General features: G+C 43.5%; 4 non-coding genes and 8 pseudogenes across 4 annotated transcripts; all 12 read left to right on the plus strand.

Annotated features, from left to right (window-relative positions):
* Nucleotides 1–3,727: 3,727 nt before the first annotated feature.
* LOC135600073 (5S ribosomal RNA) lies at nt 3,728–3,846 on the plus strand. Its single transcript, XR_010482406.1, has one exon. It is a non-coding gene; the product is annotated as a 5S ribosomal RNA (ribosomal RNA).
* A 350-nt stretch (nt 3,847–4,196) lies between these two features.
* LOC135602204 (5S ribosomal RNA) lies at nt 4,197–4,315 on the plus strand (annotated as a pseudogene).
* A 350-nt stretch (nt 4,316–4,665) lies between these two features.
* LOC135599652 (5S ribosomal RNA) lies at nt 4,666–4,784 on the plus strand. Its single transcript, XR_010481999.1, has one exon. It is a non-coding gene; the product is annotated as a 5S ribosomal RNA (ribosomal RNA).
* Nucleotides 4,785–5,134: 350 nt separating this feature from the next.
* LOC135600191 (5S ribosomal RNA) lies at nt 5,135–5,253 on the plus strand. Its single transcript, XR_010482518.1, has one exon. It is a non-coding gene; the product is annotated as a 5S ribosomal RNA (ribosomal RNA).
* Nucleotides 5,254–5,604: 351 nt separating this feature from the next.
* On the plus strand, nt 5,605–5,723 carry LOC135600725 (5S ribosomal RNA). The gene has a single exon (XR_010483039.1). It is a non-coding gene; the product is annotated as a 5S ribosomal RNA (ribosomal RNA).
* A 350-nt stretch (nt 5,724–6,073) lies between these two features.
* On the plus strand, nt 6,074–6,193 carry LOC135603656 (5S ribosomal RNA; annotated as a pseudogene).
* Nucleotides 6,194–6,543: 350 nt separating this feature from the next.
* Nucleotides 6,544–6,662, plus strand: LOC135603756 (5S ribosomal RNA; annotated as a pseudogene).
* An 8,007-nt stretch (nt 6,663–14,669) lies between these two features.
* Nucleotides 14,670–14,789, plus strand: LOC135604689 (5S ribosomal RNA; annotated as a pseudogene).
* A 350-nt stretch (nt 14,790–15,139) lies between these two features.
* Nucleotides 15,140–15,260, plus strand: LOC135599348 (5S ribosomal RNA; annotated as a pseudogene).
* A 350-nt stretch (nt 15,261–15,610) lies between these two features.
* LOC135599218 (5S ribosomal RNA) lies at nt 15,611–15,731 on the plus strand (annotated as a pseudogene).
* Nucleotides 15,732–16,991: 1,260 nt separating this feature from the next.
* LOC135604653 (5S ribosomal RNA) lies at nt 16,992–17,110 on the plus strand (annotated as a pseudogene).
* Nucleotides 17,111–17,460: 350 nt separating this feature from the next.
* Nucleotides 17,461–17,581, plus strand: LOC135604531 (5S ribosomal RNA; annotated as a pseudogene).
* Nucleotides 17,582–22,659: the final 5,078 nt, after the last annotated feature.

The following is a 22,659-nucleotide window of genomic DNA, read 5'->3' on the forward strand; positions in this document are numbered from 1 at the left end:
AAAGAATGGCTGTCAATTCAATTTCATTGGTATATATGCTTCAAATAGTATGCAAGAAAGAAATACTCTTTGGTCTGACCTGACTAATATTGCAAATGGCTGTCTCAATGTACCTTGGATTGTTCTTGGAGACTTTAATACTGTTCGGTACACAAATGAAAAAGAGGGGGGTAGACAACTTTCAGAAAGCCAGCTTCAAAGTTTTAATGATTACATTGACACTGCAGCTTTGTTTGATATGAAATCTGTGGGTAATTGGCTCTCCTGGAGTAATCAAGGTGCTCCTAACAGAAAAATAATGGCTCGGCTTGATAGGTGTTTGATTAATCATGAATGGTTAACAGTTTACCCAGATTCACTTCTTGAGTATGGTGCTCCTTTGTTTTCTGACCATTCTTTAATGTATATACACGTAGACAAAGCGACACCAAGAGGCAAGAAACCGTTTAGATTCTTTAACATGTGGAGTACTCATCCTCAATTTCTTGATGTTATCAGATCTGCTTGGAATGTTAATGTGCATGGATCTCCCCCTTACATCTTATGTCAAAAGCTCAAAGCCTGTAAAGCAACACTAAAGGAGTGGAATACAAATACCTTTGGCAATATTACCACCACAGTTCAATTTTGCAGGAAGGAACTAATGTCATTGCAACATGAGCTGCAACTTCAGCCAAATGATGAGAATATTATCTACAAAGAGACAGAAGCCAGAAATAACTTCATGCAAGCCTTAAAACAGGAGGAAAGTTTTGTAAAGCAAAAGTCTCGACAGCATTGGCTTACACTAGGAGATTCCAATACTAAATTTTTCTATGCTTCAATTGCTACTCGAAGGGCTGTTAACCGTATCAGCAAATGCAGAGACAAAGATGATAATCTTATTGAGAATTTAGAAGAGGTTAAAGCACACACAGAGCAATTTTTTTATTCCTTACTCAATCAAGCTGGGAAAACTAATAACATTCATGTGGAGCCGACTAGAAAACTTGATTCGGAAGCTATTTCAATCCTCAATGCCCCAATTACTGACGACGAAATTGTATGTGTTGTCTTTAAGTCACCAAAGCACAAAAGCCCAGGTCCAGATGGATTTCCAGCTGAATTTTACCAAACTGCTTGGTCTATTATTGGAAATGATGTGATCAAGGCTTGCCAACATTTTTTCTCTTCAGGTCATATTCTTAGAGAGATGAATTGCACCTTTATTTCTTTAATTCCGAAGAATGCAGGGGCTGATTCACTAGAGAACTATCGACCCATATCATTATGCAACTTTATTTACAAGATCATCTCCAAAGTATTAGCAAATAGAATGCAAAAGGTAATACACAAGATCATTAGCCCAAATCAAGCTGCTTTCATCAAAGGGAGAAGTATACATCATAACATTTTGCTTGCTAATGACTTGGTCAAAGATTTGCATTCAAAAGCAAGAGGGACAAAAATATGTTTTAAAGCTGATTTACGGAAAGCCTTTGATTCAATTAATAGGAAATTTATCTATAAGATGCTCCTCGATATGAACTTCCCACAGCAATGGGTTAATTGGATTCAATCTTGCTTGGAAACTCCAAAGTTTTCGATACTCTTTAATGGCTCACCTATTGGTTTTTTTGGGAGCACGAATGGCATCCGACAAGGTGATCCACTCTCTCCGTATCTCTTTACTATTGCGATGGAAGGACTTAGCTGTATGTTGGAACATGCAGTCTTAAATGGCAGCATAAAGGTACCCAATGCTGGCTCTATTCATATATCACATATAACATTTGCAGATGATTTACTTATCTTTCTCCAAAATGATCCAACTTCAGTAAAGAACCTGGCTACTATTATGAATGACTTTGGTATGGTTTCTGGACTTCAGTTAAATCATGCGAAAAGTAAAGTATATATGAGCCCTTACGTTGAGAATAAGGTCTTTATTGCACAAACTTTGGGGGTTAGTGAGGGAAGCCTGCCAGTTCCTTATTTGGGTCTCCCGCTCATATCCACAGGCATTCACAAAACCCACTGTCAGCCTATCCTACAAAAAATAAAGAATAGAATTTCTTCTTGGAAAAATAGGCTTCTATCAAAGGCAGGACGACTCGAACTCATCCGTTCTGTATTGCACTCCTACTCTATATATTGGTGTAATGCATTTCTTCTGCCTGCTGGACTTCTCCAAGATATTGAACGGTTATTAATGAACTTCTTCTGGAATGGCACAAATGATAAGGCAATGCATATGGTAAATTGGGATAGCATTTGCAAACCGAAAGATGAAGGGGGGCTAAACTTGAGAAATACTAGAGATTGGAATCAAGCATGCCTGGTACAACAATTGTGGGATCTTTTGCAAAACAAATGTTCCTTATGGTCACAATGGGTTTCTGCTAGGTATCTTTCAAAGGAATCAATCTGGGAAATTTCAACAAGAACATACCACTCTTCAGCTTGGAAAGGAATTTTAAAGGCAAGGAATTGGCTAATCAAACACATTTCTTATGCAATCTCTTCTGGAACTAGTACTAATATGTGGTACGATCCTTGGGTGAATGGGAAGAGTATATTTCAATTATATGGCGACAGAATACGAAAAGATCTTGGGGCTCCCAAAGATTGGAAGGTTTCCGAGTTCATTGCTAACGGTACCTGGTGTCTCCCTAATCCTATTTCTCCCGAAATGTTATCACTTTGGCCGACTATCATAGCTATTCCAATCAGGAACAACTCTTCAGATATACTTATTTGGCCTCATGACAATGGCAAATTTAGTGCCACATCCGTATGGAATCAAATTAGACAAAGAAATAACAAGTGGGTCCCAAGCAGTTGGACATGGGATCGACCGGGATCACAAAGACACTCCTTATGTACATGGCAGGCCCTTCTCAATAAACTACCTACAATAGACAATATGAAAAGAAGAGGTATCTATCATGTTAACCGATGCTCCCTTTGTTTGCAACAAGAAGAAACTGTTGACCACCTTTATTTTGCTTGTAATTATACAAAATGGATATAGAAGGAGATTCTCCAGCGATTTGAACTCAATAGACTGCCGCAACCAAACTTGCACCAAGAACTAGGCGACCTTATGCAATGTTTCTCAAGAAAAGGGCCACTTACACAACTGGCAAAGGTTACTTTCAGATGCGCTATTTGGTGGATATGGAAGGAGAGATGTAATAGAATCTTTAAAAGTCAACACACAAACAATGCTCAGCTCTTGAAAGAAATTATTAGAGACTCAAGATCCTGTATGGAGCATGATCTCAAAATCGAGCATTTCACCCGAAGAGAAAAAGATATTTTTATCAAATTTAATTTTGCTATTAGCTAAAGATCTTGGGAATGATGTCAAATAATGTACCCACAGGTAGTTACAGTCTACAGCATGTGTAGTCATAACTATCGCATTCGCACTCTATGAGTTAATTGGCTTTGTCTATGACTTGTATAGATAAAGCTATTTGTAGAATCTTTACACATAATCAATTTACTTTTACTTACCAAAAAAAAATAGCAATTCCGAGATCGTTCTAGAAAGTGCCGATAGTTTCGACGCGCGCTTGCCGTGACCAATACGTAGTCGTTAGGCTAGGGTCGGAGAGAGCTTGCAATAGGGATTTCGTGAACGTTCGAGAAAGCGCCGACGGTTTCGTGACGGGCAAGAGGCTCCGGACGTTGATGCGCCAGCCGCGACGTGCACATAGGCGAGGGACGAAGTACGCGAAATGGGTGCGATAATGCCAGCACTAAAGCACCGGATCCCATCAGAACTCCGAAGTTAAGCGTGCTTTGGAGAGATTAGTACTAGGATGGGTGACCCCCTGGGAAGTCCTCGTGTTGCACTCCTTTTTGCATCCCGAGATACGAAACATCTCCCGTAGACCTCCGATACGATTGTTTTAGGGCTCGGAATTTGCCGTGACCGCTACGCTGTCAGTATCGTGGGGCTCGGAGAGAGCTTTCCGGATTGGGGTCGCAATAGCGATTCCGAGATCGTTCTAGAAAGTGTTGATGGTTTCGAGGCGAGCTTGCCGTGACCGATACGCAGTCCTTGGGCTAGGCCTCGGAGAGAGCTTGTAATAGGGATTTCGTGAACGTTCGAGAAAGCGCCGACGGTTTCGTGACGGGCAAGAGGCTCCGGACGTTGATGCGCCGGCCGCGACTTGCACATCGGCGAGGGACGAAGCACGCGAAAAGGGTACGATAATGCCAGCACTAAAGCACCGGATCCCATCAGAACTCCGAAGTTAAGCGTGATTTAGAGAGAGTAGTACTAGGATGGGTGACCCCCTGGGAAGTCCTCGTGTTGCACTCCTTTTTGCGTCCCGAGATACGAAACATCTCCCGTAGACCTTCGAGACGATTGTTTTGGGGCTCGGAATTTGCCGTGATCGCTACGCAGTCAGTATCGTTGGGCTCGGAGAGAGCTTTCTGGATCGGGGTCGCAATAGCGATTCCGAGATCGTTCTAGAAAGTGCAGATGGTTTCGACGCGCGCTTGCCGTGACCGATACGCAGTCGTTGTGCTAGGGCTCGGAGAGAGCTTGCAATAGAGATTTCGTGAACGTTCGAGAAAGCGCCGACGGATTCGTGACGGGCAAGAGGCTCCGGACGTTGATACGCCGACCGCGACGTGCACATAGGCGAGGGACGAAGCACGCGAAACGGGTGCGATAATTCCAGCACTAAAGAACCGGATCCCATCAGAACTTCGAAGTTAAGCGTGCTTGGGCCAGAGTAGTACTAGGATGGGTGACCCCTTCGGAAGTCCTCGTGTTGCACTCCTTTTTGAATCCCGAGATACGAAACATATCCCGTAGACCTCCAAGACGATTGTTTTGGGGCTCGAAATTTGCCGTGACCGCTACGCCGTCAGTATCGTGGGGCTCGGAGAGAGCTTTCCGAATTGGGGTCGCAATAGCGATTCCGAGATCGTTCTAGAAAGTGCCGATGGTTTCGACGTGCGCTTGCCGTGACAGATACGCAGTCGTTGAGCTAGGGCTCGGAGAGAGCTTGCAATAGGGATTTCGTGAACGTTCGAGAAAGTGCCGACGATTTCGTCACGGGCAAGAGGCTCCGGACGTTCATGCGCCGGCCGCGACGTGCACATAGGCGAGGGACGAAGTACACGAAACGGGTGCGATAATGCCAGCACTAAAGCACCGGATCCCATCAGAACTCCGAAGTTAAGCGTGCTTTGGAGAGATTAGTACTAGGATGGGTGACCACCTGGGAAGTGCTCGTGTTTCACTCCTTTTTGCGTCCCGAGATACGAAACATCTCCCGTAGACCTTTCGAGACGATTGTTTTGGGGCCCGGAATTTCTCGTGACCACTACGCAGTCAGTATCGTGGGGCTCGGAGAGAGCTTTCCGGATTGGGGTCGCAATAGCGATTCCGAGATTGTTCTAGAAAGTGCAGATGGTTTCGACGCGCGCTTGCCGTGACCGATACGCAGTCGTTGTGCTAGGGCTCGGATAGAGCTTGCAATAGGGATTTCGTGAACGTTCGAGAAAGTGCCGATGGTTTCGTGACGGGCAAGAGGCTCCGGACGTTGATGCGCCGTCCGCGACGTGCACATCGGCGAGGGACGAAGCACGCAAAAAGGGTGCAATTATGCCAGCACTAAAGCACCGGATCCCATCAGAACTCCGAAGTTAAGCGTGATTTAGAGAGAGTAGTACTAGGATGGGTGACCCCCTGGGAAGTCCTCGTGTTGCACTCCTTTTTGCGTCCCGAGATACAAAACATCTCCCGTAGACCTCCGAGACGATTGTTTTGGGGCTCGGAATTTGCCGTGACCGCTACGCAGTCAGTATCGTGGGGCTCGGAGAGAGCTTTCCGGATTGGGGTCGCAATAGCGATTCCGAGATCGTTCTAGAAAGTGCCGATGGTTTCGACGCACGCTTGCCGTGAACGATACGCAGTCGTTGGGCTAGGCCTCGGAGAGAGCTTGCAATAGGGATTTCGTGAACGTTCGAGAAAGCGTCGACGGTTTCGTGACGGGCAAGAGGCTACGGACGTTGATGCGCCGGCCGCGACGTGCACATCGGCGAGGGACGAAGCACGCGAAAAGGGTGCGATAATGCCAGCACTAAAGCACCGGATCCCATCAGAATTCCGAAGTTAAGCGTGACTTTGGAGAGAGTAGTACTAGGATGGGTGACCCCCTGGGAAGTCCTCGTGTTTCACTTATTTTTGCGTCCCGAGATACGAAACATCTCCCGTAGACCTCCGAGACGATTGTTTTGGGTCTCGGAATTTGCCGTGACCGCTACGCAGTCAGTATCGTGGGGCTCGGAGGAAGCTTTCCGGATTGGGGTTGCAATAGCGATTCTGAGATCGTTCTAGAAAGTGCCGATGGTTTCGAGGCGCGTTTGCCGTGACCGATACGCAGTCCTTGGGCTAGGCCTCGGAGAGAGCTTGCAATAGGGATTTCGTGAACGTTCGAGAAAGCGCCGACGGTTTCGGGACAGGCAAGAGGCTCCGGACGTTGATGCGCCGACCGCGACGTGCATATCGGCGAGGGACGAAGCACGCGAAAAGGGTACGATAATGCTAGCACTAAAGCACCGGATCCCATCAGAACTCCGAAGTTAAGCGAGATTTAGAGAGAGTAGTACTAGGATGGGTGGCCCCCTGGGAATTCCTCGTGTTGCACTCCTTTTTGCGTCCCGAGATACGAAACATCTCCCGTAGACCTCCGAGACGATTGTTTTGGGGCTCGGAATTTGCCGTGACTGCTACGCAGTCAGTATCGTGGGGCTCGGAGAGAGCTTTCCGGATTGGGGTTGCAATAGCGATTCCGAGATCGTTCTAGAAAGTGCAGATGGTTTCGACGCGCGCTTGCCGTGACCGATACACAGTCGTTGGTCTAGGGCTCGGAGAGAGCTTGCAATAGGGATTTCGTGAACGTTCGAGAAAGCGCCTACGGTTTCGTGACGGGCAAGAGGCTCCGGACGTTGATGCGCTGATACCGGGGAGGGAAAAATGCAGTATAGATGTCGATAGAAAACCGATATAATAGTTGTTCAGATAGAAAATGTCACAAAAGGCAAGGAACGCACTTTTGAAGGAACTTCGATAAAACGATATATAGCTCACCACCAAGTTTAAAAATCAAAAGGGATACAGAAGATCACCACCCTAATGATAATAAACAAGGATACAGAACTGAAAGCGAAAGACTCACCACTAAAGGATGCATCCAAGAGATACAGAGTTCAAAAGAGCACTCCAAGAGAGCTTCTGCCAATATCCTCAGTTTTCTAAATAAATAAATACCAAAATGTCCTAAACACCAAAATAAATACTAGTGCATGAATACTAGTGCATGAAACAACCCTTCATGCATAGGGAATTTCGAAATTAAGTGTTTACAGCTTCTAACCAACTATTTTAATGCACTCATTGGTAATGAAGAAATGTTCACAGCTGCCAACCAACTCCTTTAATGCATTCCTTTGTCTTGAAGAAAAGCACCTTGAAACAGCTTTAACTTTGTGCAGAGAATATGCTGATGAGCTGTCATTTTTTTGTGTGCTGAGATAAAGATTATGAGGCATCATTATTGACTGAAAAAGAAACTAGATCATAATGAAAGCTCATATAATCATATTGTAGTAAATTAGATACTCCCGTGTCAATCTCCCCCTGTTGAATGAGACTTGTCCTCAAGTCTTCGTTTGATTCATCTAATGATTATAAAAAGGACTCAAATCAGCCACATTAAATGTTGGGGATACTCCATAATCTTCAGGTAGCTCTATCTCATAAGCATTTCTGTCAATTCTCTTAAGCACCTTGAATGGACCATCAGCCTTTGGTTTCAATTTTCCAAATTTGCCCGGTGGAAACCTCTCCTTCCTTAGATGAATCCAGACCAAATCACCTACATTAAACTCCACATGTTTTCTGTGTTTGTTTGCAGCATGCATGTACCTCTCATTTTGCTTCTCAATGGTTGCTTTCACACCCTCATGCAGCTTCTTTATCTGCTTAGCTCTTTCATCAGCATCTCCACTAAATTGCTTTGTTATAGAGTGAGGGATTAAGTCCAAAGGACCAGCAGGATTAGCACCATAAACTACCTCAAATGGACTCTTACTAATACTATGATGCATAGAACGATTGTAAGCAAACTCAATTTGTGGAAGAATGACATCCCATTGCTTAATATTCTTGCCAACATAGCTTCTAAGTAAATTTCCCAAGCTTCGGTTTGTTACCTCAGTTTGCCCATCGGTTTGTGGATGATGCGAGCTACTGAAATTCAAAGAAGTACCCAGCTTCCTCCAAAGAGTTCTCCAAAAATGACTAACAAATTTTGAATCTCGATCAGACACCATAGTTCTTGGAATACCATGCAATTTAACAATCTCCTTAAAATATAAATCAGCAATATGAGATGCATCATTTGATTTATTGCATGGAACAAAGTGAGACATTTTTGAAAATCTATCAACAACAACCATGATAGAATCCTTGTTCCTTTGAGTTCTTGGCAGTCCCAAAATGAAATCAAGACTCACATCCTCCCATGGAGTATTTGGCACTGGCAATGGAGTGTACAACCCAGAATTTTGACTTCTTGTTTTTGCCAAATGACATAATCGGCATTGCTTCACATGTCTATCCACATCTCTGAACATTTTAGGCTAGTAGAAATTTGATTGAACAAGAGCTAGAGTCTTGTCCCTACCGAAATGTCCTCCCAAAACACCACCATAAGCTTCAGCTAGAATTACTTGTCTCAAAGAACAAGTTTTTTTTTTTGGTAAGTAAAAGTAAATTGATTATGTGTAAAGATTCTACAAATAGCTTTATCTATACAAGTCATAGACAAAGCCAATTAACTCATAGAGTGCGAATGCGATAGTTATGACTACACATGCTATAGACTATAACTACCTGTGGGTACATTATTTGACATCATTCCCAAGATCTTTTTTTTTTGGTAAGTCATTCCCAAGATCTTTAGCTAATAGCAAAATTAAATTTGATAAAAATGTCTTTTTCTCTTCGGGTGAAGTGCTCGATTTTGAGATCATGCTCCATACAGGATCTTGAGTCTCTAATAATCTCTTTCAAGAGCTGAGCATTGTTTGTGTGTTGACATTCAAAGATTCTATTACATCTCTCCTTCCACATCCACCAAATAGCGCATCTGAAAGTAACCTTTGCCAGTTGTGTAAGTGGCCCTTTTCTTGAGAAACATTGCATAAGGTCGCCTAGTTCTTGGTGCAAGTTTGGTTGCGGCAGTCTATTGAGTTCAAATCGCTGGAGAATCTCCTTCCATATCCATTTTGTATAATTACAAGCAAAATAAAGGTGGTCAACAGTTTCTTCTTGTTGCAAACAAAGGGAGCATCGGTTAACATGATAGATACCTCTTCTTTTCATATTATCTATTGTAGGTAGTTTATTGAGAAGGGCCTGCCATGTACATAATGAGTATCTTTGTGATCCCGGTCGATCCCATGTCCAACTGCTTGGGACCCACTTGTTATTTCTTTGTCTAATTTGATTCCATGCGGATGTGGCACTAAATTTTCCATTGTCATGAGCAAACCATCAAAGAACAAGTTGGAACACATAAAGCATTAGCTCGAAAAAGAAAACCATCAAAGATCGAAAATTGTTGAAAGGAACCTGATTTGCAATTCTGCCATATCGAGCCAAAATCCACATCATTCTCATATAGATCTTTGAATGTTTCAAATCCAACCACTTTGACTTCCATTGCTGATAATAAAGAATGCTTTCTGCTCAATGCGTCAGCAACTACATTTTGAACACCAGATTGGTGCTTGATTGTAAAGTTGTAAGATTGTAAGAACTCCACCCAAGCTGCATGCCTCTTGTTTAGCTTGTGCTGATGATTAATGAACTTTAATGCCTCGTGATCAGAATATAGAACAAATGGCTTGGCGAGAAGATATTGACTCCAATGAGACAAAGCTCGATAAATCGCATAAAACTCCTTATCATAAGTAGAGTATTTCTTTCTTGTATCATTTAGCTTTTCACTAAAAAATGCAATGGGCCTTCCGTCTTGACTCAAAACAGCACCAATTCCCACATTAGATGTATCACATTCAACTTCAAACACATTATCAAAATTTGGTAGAACTAAGATAGGAGCCTCAGTAACCTTTCTTTTCAAAAGCTCAAAAGCATCGTTAGCCTCACTAGTCCATTTGAATTTGTCACATTTCAGACATTCGGTGATTGGAGCGACAATAGAGCTGAAACTCTTGATGAATCTTCTATAAAAAGATGTTAAGCCATGGAAACTCCTCACATCATGTAATGAAGCAGGTGTTGGCCAATTGAGAATAGCTTCCACCTTACTTTGATCCATCATGATTCCATCTTTTGAAACAACATACCCCAAAAACACCACACTAGAAGTAAAGAAATCACATTTGTTTAGATTAGCATAAAGTTTTTGCTGCCTCAAAATAAGAAAGATTTCTTTCAGATGACTCATATGCTCCTCTTCACTCTTGCTGTACACCAATATATCGTCAAAATAAACAACAACAAATATTCCAATGAATGGCTTAAGTATGTGATTCATAAATCTCATGAATGTGCTAGGAGCATTAGATAGTCCAAATGGCATAACCAACCATTCATATAAGCCTTCTCTAGTTTTAAACGCTGTTTTCCATTCATCTCCGGGCCTCATTCTTATTTGGTGATAGCCACTCCTCAAATCAATTTTAGAGAAAATATAAGCACCACACAATTGATCAAGTAAATCATCTAACCTTGGAATAGGAAAGCGATAGTCCACTGTGATTTTGTTGATGGTGCGACTGTCCACGCACATTCTCCAAGAACCATCTTTCTTAGGCACCAACAAGGCTGGAACTGCACAGGGACTCATGCTCTCCCGAATTAACCCCTTTTTCACTAATTCATCAACTTGCCTTAAGTTCTTCATGTTCTTTAGGACTCATTCTGTACGCAGCCTTATTAGGTAGAACAGCCCCCGGAATAAGATCAATGTGATGTTGAATGTCTCTCAAAGGTGGAAGGCCATATGGAATCTCTTCCGGTATAACATCTTGAAATTCTTCTAGGATTGGTTGCATGATTTTCGGTGTCTCCTTATGCTGTTCGTTCTCCTCTACTACCATTAGGGCCAAAACATGACCGCCCTTGTCCAATTCATATCTGCATTCTCTATAAGAAATAAAAGCACTAACTTCCTTCTTTGGCGCACTGATTTCGGAAGGTTGTAATGGAGCTAAGATAATCTTCTTTTCATTCACTTTAAAAGAATAAGTATGTTTATAACCATCATACAACACTCTTCTATCATAATGCCAAGGTCTTCCCAATAGTAAATGACAAGCATCCATAGGGGCAATATCACACCACACTTTATCTTTATAATACTTGCCAATAGAAAATGAAACTAAACATCTTTTAGTTACCTTGATGTCATTTCCTTTTTGCAACCAACATAATTGGTATGGATGTGGATGAGGGATCGTGTCCAACTTCAGCTTCTGCACCATCTCCAAAGAGACCACGTTCTCAAAACTGCCACTGTCGATGATCACCAAGCACACCTTGCCAAGAGAAGTGCATTTAGTGTGAAACACATTTTTTCTCACCCAACTTTCATCGTCGGCCACATATGACACTTGTAAACTACGTTGCAATACAATAGACAAACCATGATCAGCATAAGTAATCTCTTCCTCATCATCATCGTATTTTGGTTCGTTGTTAGTTTCATCTTCTCCTCCATCACTATGATCTTCAACCAAAGTTACAATCCTCCTATTTGGACAATCTGATGCGATATGCCCAAAACCATGACATTTGAAGCATTTTCGGCCACTTGGGGTAGAAGAATTAGGTGTTTTTTTGCTGCCAGCAGATTCTTCACCCTTTTCTTGCACCTTCGATATCACCTTGCTTTGGACAGTAGGCTTGGAACTTCCTCCTTTTGTGTAGCCTTCTTTTGAGCTATATCGAAAACTCTTTTCAAACTTCTGTTGCTTTTCAACTTTTAATGCCAGCTTGCTCACATCATTTAAAGACCAATATGGCTGTAGCTGAACAACTTTAGCAATCTCATACTTCAGACCTCCTAAATATCTTGCAATTGTTTGCTCTTCCGGTTCCGCAAGCTCTCCTTTTAACATCAAATTATCAAATTCTGCAGTGTACTCCTCCACACTAAGATCTTTTTGCTTGAAATCATGTATTTTGAGAAAGATCTCTTGTCTATAATTATCAGGTAAATATTTTCTCTTTAGCTCCCTTTTCATTTTCTCCCATGTAACGATCTTACTCTTCCCCTCACGTTCTCTTTGTTTCTTCAGATTTTCCCACCAAAAAGATGCATTCCGCCTGAGTTTGAGTGCCACAAGTTTGACCTTCTTTTGTTCCGGTGGTTCATGAAAATCGAAAATTCTTTCTACTGTATTAAGCCAATCGATAAAGTCATCAACATTTATTTTGCCTTCAAATTCAGGAATATCAAATCTGGGGTTATATTTATTCTGCCACTCGTCTTGGACTTCATTTCTTCTCCGACATCTTCTCGACTCCCTTGGAAGAAATGTATCATCATCAGAAGTAAACTCTCGAGCTTCATTTTCATATTTGTTATGTCTACTGTGAAGTTCATCGATTATCTCATTTTTTTCTTGTAGGCTACGCAGCAATTTTCGTAGCTGCAGCCTCAACGACTCAGCGTCATCTTCGTGATCGCTACCTTCACCAACTAAATCTTTTCCATTCCGCCTTGCCATGATCTCTAGCCTTTAGCTCTGATACCAAACTGATACCGGGGAGGGAAAAATGCAGTATGGATGTCGATAGAAAACCGATATAACAGTTGTTCAGATAGAAAATGTCACAAAAGGCAAGGAACGCACTTTTGAAGAAACTTCGATAAAACGATATATAGCTCACCACCAAGTTTAAAAATCAAAAGGGATACAGAAGATCACCACCCTAATGATAATAAACAAGGATACAGAACTGAAAGCGAAAGACTCACCACTCAAGGACCCATCCAAGAGATACAGAATTCAAAAGAGCACTCCAAGAGAGCTTCTGCCAATATCCTCAGTTTTCTAAAGTCCTTTCTAAGTCCTAAACACCAAAATAAATACTAGTGCATGAAACAACCCTTCATGCATAGGGAATTTCGAAATTAAGTGTTTACAGCTTCTAACCAACTATTTTATTTTTTTTTGATAAGTAAAAGTAAATTGATTATGTGTAAAGATTCTACAAATAGCTTTATCTATACAAGTCATAGACAAAGCCAATTAACTCATAGAGTGCGAATGCGATAGTTATGACTACACATGTTGTAGACTATAACTACCTGTGGGTACATTATTTGACATCATTCCCAAGATCTTTAGCTAATAGCAAAATTAAATTTGATAAAAATATCTTTTTCTCTTCGGGTGAAGTGCTCGATTTTGAGATCATGCTCTATACAGGATCTTGAGTCTCTAATAATCTATTTCAAGAGCTGAGCATTGTTTGTGTGTTGACATTCAAAGATTCTATTACATCTCTCCTTCCACATCCACCAAATAGCGCATCTGAAAGTAACCTTTGCCAGTTGTGTAAGTGGCCATTTTCTTGAGAAACATTGCATAAGGTCGCCTAGTTCTTGGTGCAAGTTTGGTTGCGGCAGTCTATTGAGTTCAAATCGCTGGAGAATCTCCTTCCATATCCATTTTGTATAATTACAAGCAAAATAAAGGTGGTCAACAGTTTCTTCTTGTTGCAAACAAAGGGAGCATCGGTTAACATGATAGATACCTCTTCTTTTCATATTGTCTATTGTAGGTAGTTTATTGAGAAGGGCCTGCCATGTACATAAGGAGTGTCTTTGTAATCCCGGTCGATCCCATGTCCAACTGCTTGGGACCCACTTGTTATTTCTTTGTCTAATTTGATTCCATACGGATGTGGCACTAAATTTGCCATTGTCATGAGGCCAAATAAGTATATCTGAAGAGTTGTTCCTGATTGGAATAGCTATGATAGTCGGCCAAAGTGATAACATTTCGGGAGAAATAGGATTAGGGAGACACCAGGTACCGTTAGCAATGAACTCGGAAACCTTCCAATCTTTGGGAGCCCCAAGATCTTTTCGTATTCTGTCGCCATATAATTGAAATATACTCTTCCCATTCACCCAAGGATCGTACCACATATTAGTACTAGTTCCAGAAGAGATTGCATAAGAAATGTGTTTGATTAGCCAATTCCTTGCCTTTAAAATTCCTTGGTAATGCACTCATTGGTAATGAAGAAATGTTCACAGCTGCCAACCAACTCCTTTAATGCATTCCTTTGTCTTGAAGAAAAGCACCTTGAAACAGCTTTAACTTTGTGCAGAGAATATGCTGATGAGCTGTCATTTTTTTGTTTGCTGAGATAAAGATTATGAGGCATCATTATTGACTGAAAAAGATACTAGATCATAATCAAAGCTCATATAATCAGATTGTAGTAAATTAGACACTCCCGTGTCACTAGGGCTTGGAGAGAGCTTGCAATAGGGATTTCGTGAACGTTCGAGAAAGCGCCGACGGTTTCTTGACGGGCAAGAGGCTCCGTACGTTGATGCGCCGGCCGCGACGTGCACATAGGCGAGGGACGAAGCACGCGAAACGAGTGTGATAATGCCAGCACTAAAGCACCGGATCCCAACAGAACTCCGAAGTTAAGCGCCGACTTTGGAGAGAGTAGTACTAGGATGGGTGACCCCCTGGGAAGTCCTCGTGTTCACTCCTTTTTGCGTCCCGAGATACGAAACATCTCCCGTAGACCTCCGAGACGATTTATTTGGGGCTCGGAATTTGCCGTGACCGCTACGCTGTCAGTATCGTGGGGCTAGGAGAGAGCTTTCCGGATTGGGGTGACAATAGCGATTCCGAGATTGTTCTAGAAAGTGCCGATAGTTTCGACGCGCGCTTGCCGTGACCGATAGGCAATCGTTGGGCTAGGGCTCGGAGAGAGCTTGCAATAGGGATTTCGTAAACGTTCGAGAAAGCGCCGACGGTTTTGTGACGGGCAAGAGGCTCCGTACGTTGATGCGCCGGCCGCGAAGTGCACATAGGCGAGGGACGAAGCACGCGAAACGGGTGTGATAATGCCAGCACTAAAGCACCGGATCCCAACAGAATTCCGAAGTTAAGCGCCGACTTTGGAGAGAGTAGTACTAGGATGGGTGACCCTCTGGGAAGTCCTCGTGTTTCACTTCTTTTTGCGTCCCGAGATACGAAACATCTCCTGTAGACCTCCGAGACGATTGTTTTGGGGCTCGGAATTTGCCGTGACCGCTACGCTGTCAGTATCGTGGGGCTCGGAGAGAGCTTTCCGGATTGGGGTCGCAATAGCGATTCTGAGATCGTTCTAGAAAGTGCCGATGGTTTCGACGCGCGCTTGCCGTGACCGATACGCAGTCGTTGGGCTAGGGCTCGGAGAGAGCTTGCAATAGGGATTTCGTGAATGTTCGTGAAAGCGCCGACGGTTTCGTGACGGGCAAGAGGCTCCGGACGTTGATGCGCCGGCCGCGACTTGCACATAGGCGAGGGACGAAGCACGCGAAACGGGTGTGATAATGCAAGCACTAAAGCACCGGATCCCAACAGAATTCCGAAGTTAAGCACCGACTTTGGAGAGAGTAGTACTAGGATGGGTGACCCCCTGGGAAGTCCTCGTGTTTCAATCCTTTTTGCGTCCCGAGATACGAAACATCTCCCGTAGATTCCGAGACGATTGTTTTGGGGCTCGGAATTTGCCGTGACCGCTACGTTGTCAGTATCGTGGGGCTCGGAGAGAGCCTTACGGATTTGGGTCACAATAGCGATTCCGAGATCGTTCTAGAAAGTGCCGATGGTTTCGACGCGCGCTTGCCGTGACCGATACGCAGTCGTTGGGCTAGGGCTCGGAGAGAGCTTGCAATAGGGATTTCGTGAACGTTCGAGAAAGCGCCGACGGTTTCTTGACAGGCAAGAGGCTCCGTACGTTGATGCGCCGGCCGCGACGTGCACATAGGCGAGGGACGAAGCACGCGAAACGGGTGTGATAATGCCAACACTAAAGCACCGGATCGCAACAGAACTCTGAAGTTAAGCGCCGACTTCGGAGAGAGTAGTACTAGGATGGGTGACCCCCTAGGAAGTCCTCGTGTTTCACTCCTTTTTGCGTCCCGAGGTACGAAACATCTCCCGTAGACCTCCAAGACGATTGTTTTGGGGCTCGGAATTTGCCGTGACCGCTACGCAGTCAGTATCGTGGGGCTCGGAGAAAGTTTTCCGGATTGGGTTGCAATAGCGATTCCGAGATCATTCTAGAAAGTGCCGATGGTTTCGATGCGCGCTTGCCGTGACCGATACGCAGTCGTTGGGCTAGGGCTCAGAGAGAGCTTGCAATAGGGATTTCGTGACGGGCAAGAGGCTACGGACGTTGATGCGCCGGCCGCGACGTGCACATAGGCGAGGGACGAAGCACGTGAAACGGGTGTGATAATGCCAGCACTAAAGCACCGGATCCTAACAGAATTCCGAAGTTAAGCGCCGACTTTGGAGAAAGTAGTACTAGGATGGGTGACCCCCTGGGAAGTCCTCGTGCTTCACTCCTTTTTGCGTCCCGAGATACGCAACATCTCCCGTAGACCTCCGAGTCGGTTGTTTTGGGGCTCGGAATATGCCGTGACCGCTACGCAGTCAGTATCGTGGGGCTCGGAGAGAGCTTTCCGGATTGGGGTCGCAATAACGATTCCGAGATCATTCGAGAAAGTGTCGATGGTTTCGACGCGCGCTTGCCGTGACCGATACGCAGTCGTTGGGCTAGGGCTCGGAGAGAGCTTACAATAGGGATTTCGTGAACATTCGAGAAAGCGCCGACGGTTTCGTGACGGGCAAGAGGCTCCGGACGATGATGCGCCGGCCGCGACGTACAAATCGGCGAGGGACGAAGCACGCGAAAAAGGTGCGATAATGCCAGCACTAAAGCACCGGATCCAATCAGAACTCCGAAGTTAAGCGTGATTTAGAGATAGTAGTACTAGGATGGGTGAACCCCTGGGAAGTCCTCGTGTTGCACTCCTTTTTGCATCCCGAGATACGAAACATCTCCCGTAGGCCTTCGAGACTATTGTTTTGGGGCTCAGAATTTGCCGTGACCGCTACGCAGTCAGTATCATGGGGCTCGGTGAGAGCTTTCCGGATTTGGATCACAATAGTGATTCCGAGATCGTTCTAGAAAGTGCCGATGGTTTCGACGCGCGCTTGCCGTGACCGATACGCAGTCGTTGGGCTAGGGCTCGGAGAGAGCTTCCAATAGGGATTTCAAGAACGTTCGAGAAAGCGCCGACGGTTTCTTGATGGGCAAGAGGCTCCGTACGTTGATGCGCCGGCCGCGACGTGCACATAGGCGAGGGACGAAGCACGCGAAACGGGTGTGATAATGCCAGCACTAAAGCACCGGATCCCAACAGAACTCCGAAGTTAAGAGCCGACTTTGGAGAGAGTAGTACTAGGATGGGTGACCCGCTGGGAAGTCCTCGTGTTTCACTCCTTTTTGCGTCCCGAGATACGAAACATCTCCCGTAGACCTCCGAGATGATTGTTTTGGGGCTCGGAATTTGCCGTGACCGCTATGCTGTCAGTATCGTGGGGCTCGGAGAGAGCTTTCCGGATTGGGGTCACAATAGCGATTTCGAGATTGTTCTAGAAAGTGCCAATAGTTTCGACGCGTGCTTGCCGTGACCGATACGCAGTCGTTGGGCTAGGGCTCGGAGAGAGCTTGCAATAGGGATTTCGTGAACGTTCGAGAAAGCGCCGATGGTTTCGTGACGGGCAGGAGGCTACGGACGTTGATGCGCCGACCACGACGTTCACATAGGCGAGAGTAGTACTAGGATGGGTGACCCCCTGGGAAGTCCTCGTGTTTCACTCCTTTTTGCGTCCCGAGATACGAAACATCTCCCGTAGACCTTCGAGACGATTGTTTTGGGTCTCGGAATTTGCCGTGACCGCTACGCAGTCAGTATCATGGGGCTCGGTGAGAGCTTTCCGGATTTGGGTCACAATAGCGATTCCGAGATCGTTCTAGAAAGTGCCGATGGTTTCGACGCGCGCTTGCCGTGACCGATACGCAGTCGTTGGGCTAGGGCTCGGAGAGAGCTTGCAATAGGGGTTTCATGAACGTTCGAGAAAGCACCGACGGTTTCTTGACGGGCAAGAGGCTCCGTACGTTGATGCGCCGGCCGCGACGTGCACATAGGCGAGGGACGAAGCACGCGAAACGGGTGTGATAATGCCAGCACTAAAGCACCGGATCCCAACAGAATTCCGAAGTTTATTTTTTGGTAAGTAAAAGTAAATTGATTATGTGTAAAGATTCTACAAATAGCTTTATCTATACAAGTCATAGACAAAGCCAATTAACTCATATAGTGCGAATGCGATAGTTATGACTACACATGCTGTAGACTATAACTACCTGTGGGTACATTATTTGACATCATTCCCAAGATCTTTAGCTAATAGCAAAATTAAATTTGATAAAAATATCTTTTTCTCTTCGGGTGAAGTGCTCGATTTTGAGATCATGCTCCATACAGGATCTTGAGTCTCTAATAATCTCTTTCAAGAGCTGAGCATTATTTGTGTGTTGACATTCAAAGATTCTATTACATCTCTCCTTCCACATCCACCAAATAGCGCATCTGAAAGTAACCTTTGCCAGTTATGTAAGTGGCCCTTTTCTTGAGAAACATTGCATAAGGTCGCCTAGTTCTTGGTGCAAGTTTGGTTGCGGCAGTCTATTGAGTTCAAATCGCTGGAGAATCTCCTTCCATATCCATTTTGTATAATTACAAGCAAAATAAAGGTGGTCAACAGTTTCTTCTTGTTGCAAACAAAGGGAGCATCGGTTAACATGATAGATACCTCTTCTTTTCATATTGTCTATTGTAGGTAGTTTATTGAGAAGGGCCTGCCATGTACATAAGGAGTGTCTTTGTGATCCCGATCGATTCCATGTCCAACTGCTTGGGACCCACTTGTTATTTCTTTGTCTAATTTGATTCCATACGGATGTGGCACTAAATTTGCCATTGTCATGAGGCCAAATAAGTATATCTGAAGAGTTGTTCCTGATTGGAATAGCTATGATAGTCGGCCAAAGTGATAACATTTCGGGAGAAATAGGATTAGGGAGACACCAGGTACCGTTAGCAATGAACTCGGAAACCTTCCAATCTTTGGGAGCCCCAAGATCTTTTCGTATTCTGTCGCCATATAATTGAAATATACTCTTCCCATTCACCCAAGGATCGTACCACATATTAGTACTAGTTCCAGAAGAGATTGCATAAGAAATGTGTTTGATTAGCCAATTCCTTGCCTTTAAAATTCCTTTCCAAGCTGAAGAGTGGTATGTTGTTGAAATTTCCCAGATTGATTCCTTTGAAAGATACCTAGCAGAAACCCATTGTGACCATAAGGAACATTTGTTTTGCAAAAGATCCCACAATTGTTGTACCAGGCATGCTTGATTCCAATCTCTAGTATTTCTCAAGTTTAGCCCCCCTTCATCTTTCGGTTTGCAAATGCTATCCCAATTTACCATATGCATTGCCTTATCATTTGTGCCATTCCAGAAGAAGTTCATTAATAACCGTTCAATATCTTGGAGAAGTCCAGCAGGCAGAAAAAATGCATTACACCAATATATAGAGTAGGAGTGCAATACAGAACGGATGAGTTCGAGTCGTCCTGCTTTTGATAGAAGCCTATTTTTCCAAGAAGAAATTCTATTCTTTGTTTTTTGTAAGATAGGCTGACAGTGGGTTTTGTGAATGCCTGTGGATATGAGCGGGAGACCCAAATAAGGAACTGGCAGGCTTCCCTCACTAACCCCCAAAGTTTGTGCAATAAAGACCTTATTCTCAACGTAAGGGCTCATATATACTTAACTTTTCGCATGATTTAACTGAAGTCCAGAAACCATACCAAAGTCATTCATAATAGTAGCCAGGTTCTTTACTGAAGTTGGATCATTTTGGAGAAAGATAAGTAAATCATCTGCAAATGTTATATGTGATATATGAATAGAGCCAGCATTGGGTACCTTTAGCTGGAAATCCATCTGGACCTGGGCTTTTGTGCTTTGGTGACTTAAAGACAACACATACAATTTCGTCGTCAGTAATTGGGGCATTGAGGATTGAAATAGCTTCCGAATCAAGTTTTCTAGTCGGCTCCACATGAATGTTATTAGTTTTCCCAGCTTGATTGAGTAAGGAATAAAAAAATTGCTCTGTGTGTGCTTTAACCTCTTCTAAATTCTCAATAAGATTATCATTTTTGTCTCTGCATTTGCTGATACGGTTAACAGCCCTTCGAGTAGCAATTGAAGCATAGAAAAATTTAGTATTGGAATCTCCTAGTGTAAGCCAATGCTGTCGAGACTTCTGCTTTACAAAACTTTCCTCCTGTTTTAAGGCTTGCATGAAGTTATTTCTGGCTTCTGTCTCTTTGTAGATAATATTCTCATCATTTGGCTGAAGTTGCAGCTCATGTTGCAATGACATTAGTTCCTTCCTGCAAAATTGAACTGTGGTGGTAATATTGCCAAAGGTATTTGTATTCCACTCCTTTAGTGCTGCTTTACAGGCTTTGAGCTTTTGACATAAAATGTAAGGGGGAGATCCATGCACATTAACATTCCAAGCAGATCTGATAACATCAAGAAATTGAGGATGAGTACTCCACATGTTAAAGAATCTAAACGGTTTCTTGCCTCTTGGTGTCGCTTTGTCTACGTATATATACATTAAAGAATGGTCAGAAAACAAAGGAGCACCATACTCAAGAAGTGAATCTGGGTAAACTGTTAACCATTCATGATTAATCAAACACCTATCAAGTCGAGCCATTATTTTTCTGTTAGCAGCACCTTGATTACTCCAGGAGAGCCAATTACCCACAGATTTCATATCAAACAAAGCTGCAGTGTCAATGTAATCATTAAAACTTTGAAGCTGACTTTCTGAAAGTTGTCTACCCCCCTCTTTTTCATTTGTGTACCGAACAGTATTAAAGTCTCCAAGAACAATCCAAGGTACATTGAGACAGTCATTTGCAATATTAGTCAGGTCAGACCAAAGAGTATTTCTTTCTTGCATACTATTTGAAGCATATATACCAATGAAATTGAATTGACAGCCATTCTTTTTGTCCTCTACCTTAAGTTGAATGAATTGATCAGTAGCAGAAATAAACCAAGCATTAATAGAGTTAGGATGCCATAAGACCCATATTCTACCAAAAGTTTCATTTGAGTCATTGGTAAACAGTTCTGCGTCCGGCCATATTAAATTCTTTTGAGCTTGAACGTGCGATTGTTTAATTTTCGTTTCTACTAGAATAACAATATCACATGCGGCAGACTTGATTATTCTATTGAGCTCCCGACATTTTTTCGGCTTATTAAGTCCGCGAACATTCCAACATGTTATCTTCATCAGTAATAAAGAAATGAAAAGGTGGTAAGGTATTCATCCTACGACTTTGGATGGACTGTACCATCCTTTTTCTTATCCTTCAGTTTTGTATTTTCCTCCCGCACAATATCCTTACCTTTTATGACTTTATTTCTATATTTATCCACTTCATCTACAGCTTGCAGATTTTTAAACTTTAAAATACCTTGAATCATGTGGTCTTGATTGGCAGGGTTTGTTGAAGCATGATAAGATTGTTGCAGCACAATTTCCTGGATAGTACTTGTTGGAGTAGCTTGGCTAGAGAGGTTTGTTGGGGTGTGAGTTTGTTGAGACAGAATATCCTTGTTGGCGATGTTTGTTGTGGCCTGAGTTTGTTGAGGAAGAATATCCTTGCTGGCGAGATTTGTTTGGGCCTGAGTTTGTTGAGTTATTGTGGACGGATCCAATGATATTGGAAGAGATAAAGTTCCTGACTTATGTTTCTCCTATCCACTAGTACCAAGGGAAACCTCTGTTGTGGAAGGTTCCGACATTATAGGAAGAGATATAATTTTGGATTTGTCCTTCTGTCCACGATGCTGTCCTTGCGAGTCGGAATGCTCAATAGTCTTCGCCACCATCGGTGCTACTGCCATTAGAGAAGACTCGCTTTGTTGCGGAGGCGCTTGACGTGGTCGATAGACCTTTGTGATTTGTTTTGGAGTTTGCTGACAAGCTCCATTTGCATGACCAAAAGATAAGCAATGCTGACATCGTTGTGGCTTCCAAGAATATGAGACATGTACCTTCCGAGTGTTCCCCTCAAGATCACGATAGAAAACCTCATTTGGAAGGTCTTCGTCAGAAGAAACCAGTACACATGCTCGTGCAAATGCTAATCTCGTCTGAGCAGCTGTTGCTTTGTCGATGTAGAGTGGCTGTCCCAGAGTGCTGCATAACTTTGTAATAAAACGTCGACTCCAAAGATGTAGAGGAAGACCTTGAAAGGATACCCATAATGGAATAGACTGTAGGCTATCTAACTCCAAACGGACATCAGGAGACCAGCGTCGTAGAGTCAGAATTCCGAAGTTAAGCGCCTACTTTGGAGAAAGTAGTACTAGGATGGGTGACCCCTTGGGAAGTCCTCGTGCTTCACTCC

The sequence above is a fragment of the Musa acuminata genome, chromosome BXJ2-1 (genome assembly GCF_036884655.1).
Source record: "Musa acuminata AAA Group cultivar baxijiao chromosome BXJ2-1, Cavendish_Baxijiao_AAA, whole genome shotgun sequence".
Classification (NCBI taxonomy): domain Eukaryota; kingdom Viridiplantae; phylum Streptophyta; class Magnoliopsida; order Zingiberales; family Musaceae; genus Musa; species Musa acuminata.